General features: G+C 44.9%; 1 long non-coding RNA gene across 1 annotated transcript; it reads left to right on the forward strand.

Moving 5' to 3' along the window:
- The first annotated feature begins 1,600 nt into the window (after positions 1 to 1,600).
- On the forward strand, positions 1,601 to 7,282 carry LOC121040482 (uncharacterized). The gene is made up of 2 exons (XR_005795325.1): positions 1,601 to 2,200; positions 5,021 to 7,282. It is a non-coding gene; the product is annotated as an uncharacterized LOC121040482 (long non-coding RNA).
- The last annotated feature ends 1,422 nt before the right edge of the window (positions 7,283 to 8,704 follow it).

Genomic DNA, 8,704 nt, shown 5'->3' on the forward strand with positions numbered 1-8,704 from the left:
TTTCACCTCAGGTCATGATCTTATGGTTTGGGAGTTTGAGTCCTGCATTGGCTCTGGGCTGACAGCATTGAGCCTACTTAGGATTCTGTCTCCTTCTCTCTCTGCCCCTCCCCTCCTTGCTCTCTGTATCTTTCTCAAAAATAGATAAATAAATAAAAACTTTAAAATTGACAGTGAGCAATATAAAGGTGAATGGTACATTCATGCTACTAATTTATAATTTTTAATTTTTCTTTATTTAGAATGACAATAAATAGAAAATAAAAAGTACCATGAAAAATCCTAAGAGAGACTGTAGAAGAAGAGAAAAAAAACAACAATTAGTACCTTTGATGGCAATTTTCTTCCTGCATTTTAAGTAGGATCCCACATTTTTATTTTACACTGAGGCCTGCAAATTATGAAGCTGGCCTTGGGTAGGAAATAGGCCAAGAGCCCCACATCACCGAATTTTGTTGGTACTACCAATTAAATATCTTTTCTCTCTGTCCCCTGAGTCTTCTTAGCTTGGCTATCTCTTCATTATCTTGCCTTCCTTCATATCCCTCAATTCCATCATTCTGTGAGATACCCTCCCCGCTAATCTTTAAGGAGGGTTGGCATGTCTAGGAAACAGCAGAGCAGAGATACTATACAGGGGATGGCTTAAAAAGAGAGAATTATAGGCCCACAGAGAGACAAGAGAAGTAGAGAATAAGTGGAGGAGAAACTCCATGTGGGATACTCCCTGGAGACGTAGGGGTTACCCCCAAGAACCAAGGGTCCTCGTCCTTTGTAATGGTAAGAGGAGACAAGTCCTAGTTGACTCCATGACATGCTACCTTTATAGAAAAACAGTGAAGCCAATTATCTTCCTACACTGTTTTCCCAGAACGTAAGGAGAGACACACTCTCCAGGGCTGTCCCACTCAGTGTCTGTTTGAGGGGCTCATGTCCAGGACTTTGGGGCCATGGTATAATGTCTGGATGTTCCTGAACCCAACCTACTTGAGGCCTGGGCAACTGTCCAAACTCCTACTACGTCCTCCTCGTTGCTACACTGTCAGCCAAGCCATGCCAACAGGTAAAGGAAGATCCTACTATGAGCTTCCCAGAGTGTGAAGGACCCTGTGGAGGCAGAAGTAACATCAGTGTAAGAGTCTCTGTGAAAGCTGAGCCATTTCCCAGTTCTGGGACTTACAGGACGACCACATTTCCCAGCCTCCTTGGCAGTTGTATTGGGTCATGTGACTGAGTTCTGGCCAATGGGATCTGAATAGGAGTGATCTGATGGTGTGAGATAGACATTATGATGCCTGATGTTCTGGGTGGAGTGTCTGACTTATGCAATTTTTTTTTTTAATTTACATCAAATTAGCATATAGTGCAACAATGATTTCAGGAGTAGATTCCTTAATGCCCCTTCCCATTTAGCCCATCCCCCCTCCCACACCCCCTTCAGTAACCCTCTGTTTGTTCTCCATATTTATGAGTCTCTTCTGTTTTGTCCCCCTCCCTGTTTTTATATTATTTTTATTGTCTTTCCCTTATGCCTGTTTTGTCTTTTAAAGTCCTCACATGAGTGAAGTCATGTATTTGTCTTTCTCTGACTTATGCAATTTTATGCAAGCTCACTAGGTGGTTCTTTTACCAATGCTTCCTTTAGAGATATCAGGGAGGATGGGCTGTGGAAAATAATGAGTCTACTGGAGCAAGATGGACATTTCATGGCAGCTTTCTTAAGAGCATATAAGGTACTTGTAGTAAATTTTTACAATAATGGTCCCAGATGAATTCCTCCTCTGGTACCCATGCCCTCATGTGGTTCCCTTTCACATGATGGCCATGTGACTTGTGGTGGCCAATGCGATGTCAGCAATCATGATGTAATCAGAAGCTTGTTCCAGGCTTGTGCTTGCTCTCATGGAACACAGCCTTCCCAGATGTCCCTGCTGAGCACAATCCACAACCAAGCCACCAGCTAAGTGAAGCTGCATAAGTGAGCCCAAGTGAAACTAGTCAAAGAACCACCTGGCCAACCCACAGAATTGTGGCACTTAAACTGTTGTTTTAAATTAATGAGTTCTGTGGCAACAGATAACCAATAAAACAACTTATTCATGCCTGTTTCCCCAGAACCTACTATATTGCCTGGCATATTTCTGCCCTCAAGGCATTCTTATGGACATAAGCTTTATCTTCCCAACAACAACCCTGTCAGGTAAGTATTACTACCATTTTGTATTTATTTTTAATTGTCAGAGTCACAGAAATTCCTACTCATCCCAACTTCACATCTGGGGGGACTGTCTGATTATTTTGCAAATGTAATAACAGGTTTGGGGAGATGCACAAACTTGCCTCTCATCACCCAGCAGACTTTGATCGCCTATATTATATGCCCCCTTTCTTAATGAAGAACTGTTGATGGTCTTTCCCATTTGTTGAGTACTTACTATGTGCCAGCTGCTAAGTGGCACTTTTATCCTTGCAAAAACCACATGGAGCGGGCCCTATTAGCATCTCATTTTAGAACAAGAGACTCTGAGGATCAAGAAGGAAATGAGACTGGCTACCCAGAGCTGGTTAGTGGCAGCACTGAGCTCTAAACCTGGGTCTATCTAGATCCTGCCTCTTTGGCCCTTCACCATTTCACTTGACGTAGAATCACAGTTCACATGTGGATTAGGTTCCCAAGTGGGTGCGTGGAGCAAAATTCACACACCATGAAAAGAACTCTTGAAAATCTTCCAAGTCTCCTTTGAAGTACAGTGGATACTACTTTACTTAGTAATAGATATGTAGAACACTTTAATATATTTCGGGTCTGTATCATGTTTAAAAAATGGCTTTCAACACAAGAACCACACTGGCAGAGTCTGGCTGGATGCTCACAAATTTCATTGATTTTCTTCTGGGACTCACAGGAAGACTGCATTTCCTAGCCTTTTGCAGTGAAATTGGGCCATGTGACTGAGTCCTGGCCAATGGAATATGGACAGGAGTGATCTATGTCATTGTGAGTGTTGGATTTTAAATACTTCTGTCATTTGATAGCCCAGGAGTTGACAAATTATGGCCCCAAGCCAGTCTGGCCTGCTGCCTGTTTTTGTAAATAAAGTTTTATTGGAACACAGCCACACTCATTTGTTTACACATTGCCTCTGGCTGTTTTCATGCTACAAGAGCAGACACAAGTAGTTGTGACAGAGACCACATGGCCTGCAAAACCTAAAATATGTACCAAAAGGAAGAATATCCAATGTGAAAAATTGTCTTCAACAAATGGTGTTGGGAAAACTGGTCAGCCACATGCAAAAGAATGAAACTGGACCACTTTCCTACACCATATACAAAAGTAAATTCAAAATGGATTAAACACCTAAATATGAGACCTGGAACCATAAAAATCCTAGAAAAGAGCACAGGCAGAAAGATCTCTGACGTTGGTTGTAGCAACATTTTTCTAGATGTGTCTCTTGAGGCAAGGGAAACAAAAGAAAAAATAAACTATTGGGACTACATCAAATCAAAAGCTTCTGCACGGTGAAGGAAACAATCAACAAAACTAAAAGGCAACCTACTGAATGGAAGCAGATATTTGCTAATGAAATATTTGATAAAGGGTTAGTATCCAAAATATATAAAGAACTTATACAAATCAACACCCCAAAAGAAATAACCCAATTAAAAAATGGGCGGAAGAAATGAACAGACATTTCTCCAAAGAAGACAAACAGGTGGCCAACAGACACATGAAAAGATGCTCCACATCACTAGCCAAATTATGAAATAGCCCAAGTGTCCATCGATAGCTGAATAAAGAAATATATATATATATATATTCCATTATATATATAATGGAATATTACTCAGCCAGAAAAAGAATGAAATCTTGCTATTTGCAATGACGTGGATGGAGCTACAGAGTATTATGCTAGTGAAGTAAGTCAGAAAGAGACAAATACTATACGATTTCATTCACCTGTGATTTTAAGAAACAAAACAAGTAAGAGAGAGAGAGAGAGAGAGACAAGCCAAGAAACAGACTCTTAACCATAGAGAACAAACTGATTGTTACCACACAGGGGATGGGGTGGGGGGATGGGTGAAATAGGTGATGGGGATTAAGGAGGGCACTTGCGATGAGCACTGGGTGTTGTTTGGAAGTGTCGAATCACTAATGTACACCTGGAGCTAATAGAACACTGTACGTTATACTGGAATTAAAATTAAAAACATTAGAAGGGGGAAAATCTGGGGAAAAAATATTTACCAAAAGTTCACGGACATCTGCTCTAGTCCCCCTGCAGTGGTTGCTCTGACGCACCACCCACTTCCCTCTTTAGCAGTGAAAATTTAATTCCTCAGCTGCTGGGAGTGCTGTGGAAGGGTGGTCTCATCTGCATTCACCGACTGGTAACACTGAGGCTTCACAGCATAACCACCTTGCCCCAACACAGGGCATCTCTGGGAGGCCACCCAGTTCCAGAATTCTCCACTGGGCTCCCAGAGACTATTTTGGGGCTGCAATGCAGCTCATCTTCTCCCTCTGCCCAATCTTGCCTCCCTTCCACAAGTGTTGATCCCAGGAGCCCTCCCTGATAAAACATCGTGCATTCTAATCTCACCCTCAGAATCTGCTTCTGGGGAATCCAGCCAGCAGCAGCTGTCAGCTCCCTCTGGAGTGTTTAATATGGGCAGTGTCACAGATGGAAGGTGCTGGATCATCACTGCTTAGAGGACAGTCACTAAGGAGCACCTCCAGACACACTTCACCCTGTGACTTCCATTGTGTTATGCCTGTTGGATTTGGTATTGTTTGTTACAGCAGCCAGCTCTACTTACTCTGACAACTGTGGTCAGCAAAGCAAGGCTGTGGGTGATGAGAGGCGTATGAACACAGAGAGCACAGATGACACGCTTTCTCAAAGTCACTCCGGAGCAGGTGCCGTCTAAGAGGGTTGGAAGGTCAAGTCATGTCCATGACATATTGTTCTCTTTTGGTCTCTCTTTTCTCCCTCTCGCCAACCACATCTAGCAGAATTCTTCTAGATTAAATGTGGGCCTGCTGTGACTTCACCTCCAGCCCTGTTTGGGACTCCACCATCAAAGCATCTCTGAACAGCTTGCTTTCTGCAATAGTTGAAGAACGAGTAGCGTGTGGATGGCTGAGAGGTGGATAAGTGGGGGATCGAATCAAGCCCAGATGTCAGTCAGTCTCCCCCCGACCCAAGCTGAGGGCTGGGACAGAACTCAGGGGAAGAGTCTCCAGTCGGGGGGTGGTTCCCGGGAGCTGAACATAAACAGCCCCGGTGCTGACTGCCCACCAGGCATGGCTGCACTTGTGTCCGCCCCACTGCAGGAGTGTCTGCAGAGGCAGCTGGAGCCCAAAGTGGTCTTTTGTCTCCCCTCTCTCTGAAGTCATCCCAGGACACAGGTGTGCATCCCCCCCAGCCAGCCGACAGAGAAGATGAATCAGCTTCCCTGAAAGACGTGCCCCAGAGCAGTCTGTCAGCTGAAACTTGTCTGAAGGAGCACGCTTCCCTCCTGACCACAGCTAATGAAAATGTGTGGCTTGCCCGGGGAAGAATCTATGCTATTCTTTAAAGGAACAATGCGAACCACAGATGTGCAGCATCTGGCATACGATAGGGATTTCCCTGAATGAGAACGGTAACTGGACCAGCCAGCTTATGAGATGCCTTTGGGTCCAGGCATGTATTTTCCTCCTTTTGGCTCTGGATTTGGGTTCTCAGAAGTTCAGGTGAAGCCCAAGTCACTATCACTTAGTGTTTTTCATTATATGCGCCCCCCCTCCTCATTTATCTTCAATGGTCTTAATGAATATGCTTGAGATGCTCCCAAACCTATATCCCTGCCTCTAAGTCTTTGCTCATGTCATTCTCCATTTCTGTACAGCCTCCCCTTTTTTTATGACCATCTAATTTGTCAGGACTCTTTCCATGGAGGTTAAGTGAAGCCCAATCCAACTTGCTTGAAGCAAAAAACTACATTTATTGAATAACGTAACTTAAAATCCAGGACCACTTGACTTCAAAGATAGGTACACCTGGATCTAGGCGTTCAAATGAGTTTTCCAGGACCTGGTCTTAGTCTATTTCTTCAGGTCTAGACTCTGTCTTTTACATTGGCCCGAGTTTCAGGTAGGCACTGAATGGGCTCCAGTCTTTCATGTTACCATGTTAACTCCCGCGTGGAAAAAGTGATCCTGGGGATAGGCCTGATTGGACCACTTGGGACACATTCATGTTTGCCTATGAAGTAATCACTGTAATCGGGGCGATGGGATTCCTGTTATTGTCCAGGCCTGTGTCCCTTGCTCAGCCCTAAGGCTAGGGAGTTTGGTCTTCACCCAGAGGAAATCAGGATCCTATCATAAGAATAAGGTTGAATGGATGTAGGACAAGTAACATTAGTAGACACACAACCCGTAGCTTGCTTTTCAAGCTCAAGTTCATCCCAGGCCACATTCCCCTCTCTTGCCCCTGCAACACTTTTACAGTTGAATATGGGATTGTATATGCCTCCTAGCTTCTCCCGCTGGGACTAGAGGGCATTCCTGGTAATAGAAGACGTGGGGTGGGGCGTGGGTAGTACATGGGGGGCAGGAATCACATTGTGTTTCCTTTCCTTGTTTGAAACCCTGTGAAATCAAATGGAGACGAGGCAGCTTTGAATCGGGGAAATAGTTACAGCAGTTATTGGTTTGGAGCAGGGAAGAAACGGACCTTAGTGACAAGGATGGGGGCCAGTTCTACCTGTATGTATGAGTGCTTCTCCATCTCAGGCCCCCCAGTGGCTGCCTCCAGGTTCAGATGGGATGCCAAGATTTGCTGTGATTTGGGGCCGGCCGAACACTTGTTGAGTCTGTGTGAATCATTGAGCTTTTGCCGGTCAGTGCCGCATGCCTTCTATTTTTCTTATACCACCCTGTGTATCTAGTACTTTGGTGAGCACCTAACAATTACCCGACGGGTTTTATTGTGAAATTGCGATGTAGGTGCCAGTGCTCAAGCCTGGAAATCAAAAGGTGTGGGTTGTAATCAAGTCTCTTGACTTTTGCCGAGCTAAGTAGCCATACCAAGAGAGCACAGGGCAGGATAACAGCTATTTTTGTCTAGTGCTTCTGGTTCCCAATACTTACATTGCTGGCTCACTTACAATGACCCTGTGAGATAATCCAAATGCTATGGGGTAAGCTTCAAGGTTAAGTCTAAGGCAAAAACTGGGTGTAATCAACATTTCCCTGGAAACTCCTATAAATCATCCATAAAGTACAGTTTAAAAGGTTTTGTGATTGTGACCAAATACAGGAATACTTGTGAATTATGTGGAATGGATAAACTAACATATTGCCTATTATTTAGGGAGAGAACATTTCCCAAAGTGCAATGTCAAAAGACAGCCATTTATGCATCTAATGCAGCAAGTTTTTCACAACCAGAAAGGGAGAGAAGCATAGTTTCACATCTTTGTTTTTAAGATCATCCTGGGACACGTGTGCATTCAGTGGATTATCAAATAGAATCTTCTGGGCTATTTAAATAATTGTTTTTATTTCCTTCTCTTTGTGTGATGCATTTCCCCAATCTTATTTGGTGAAACATGTTGATTATATATTTAGAAAGTGTTAGGCATTGGGCTGGGCCCAGGGAAGTCAATGGTGAATAAAATAGGCATGGTTTCTGGCCTAATGGAGTTTATAGCCTTTGCAGATTGCTTCACACACAAAGAAACTGAAGCTCAGAGAGGTGACTGCCAAAGATTTCTCGGGCCAGTAAGGAGCAGGGCTGGGATCTGAACCCAGGTCTTCTGGCTTTAACCCTAAGTTTTTCCCAACTACTCCCCACTGGCTTCCATGGTAACTGAAGTCACTCTCAAAGCCAAAGTCAGAGTCCTGGAGTTCATTACAGCAGAAACAGACCATTGCAACTGGCCACTTGCCTTGGCAGTTGGGATCTGGAATTGAGTTCATATTTGGTGTTGAATCGTACCCTCCAGAAACGGGATGGGTTGGAATGGAATGGTAATGAGGGCTCTGTTTGCTCCAGAGGGCCCACTCCCTATTCTGCCCACCAGCCATCATGGTTGACCACCCTGTTTAAGCCCCCTATTGATTACAGAGGGTTGATTTCTTCTGATGCAAGTGGCTAAGCCAAGGGCAGTTACAGCTGCGCCATAGCCCCCCAAATTACTGCCTTCCGGACAAAATATGTCAGGCAGCCTTCCCAAGAGCCCTTTCCAAGGACAAGGAGGCTGGTCCTGGACTCGCGTCTCCCTTGTTTGGTATCCAGTGCGTGTATGTTCCTTCTCCACGTGTACCCCAAATGGCCTGAGAACCAAGGTGCCCCCTCTCCCAGAGTCCCAGCACCCCCCCCCCCCCCCCAACCCCCACATCCCCATGAGCCTCTCAGGCCCCATCCAAGGAGAAGCCTTGAGGATGCTACCAATGGGATCCATCGAAGGGCTGTGGTTTGCCCTGGCTCTCAGTTTGCTGACCCAGCCCCCCACCGGGGTTGTGGCGCCAGACCTGGGGCTCCTTCTCAACTGGAGCAACCATTTGGGTGAGTTAAAGAGCAACCTTCATACTGAAGACGGTGACGACTCGGCTCCCATTCCCTCAGCCAGGGCACATTTGCCTCTTCAACTCCGTTTCATTGAGGGGATGTCTACAGCGAGCACAGCCTCAGGTTAGAATTAA

The sequence above is a fragment of the Herpailurus yagouaroundi genome, unplaced genomic scaffold (genome assembly GCF_014898765.1).
Source record: "Herpailurus yagouaroundi ecotype Mexico unplaced genomic scaffold, PumYag 182, whole genome shotgun sequence".
Classification (NCBI taxonomy): domain Eukaryota; kingdom Metazoa; phylum Chordata; class Mammalia; order Carnivora; family Felidae; genus Herpailurus; species Herpailurus yagouaroundi.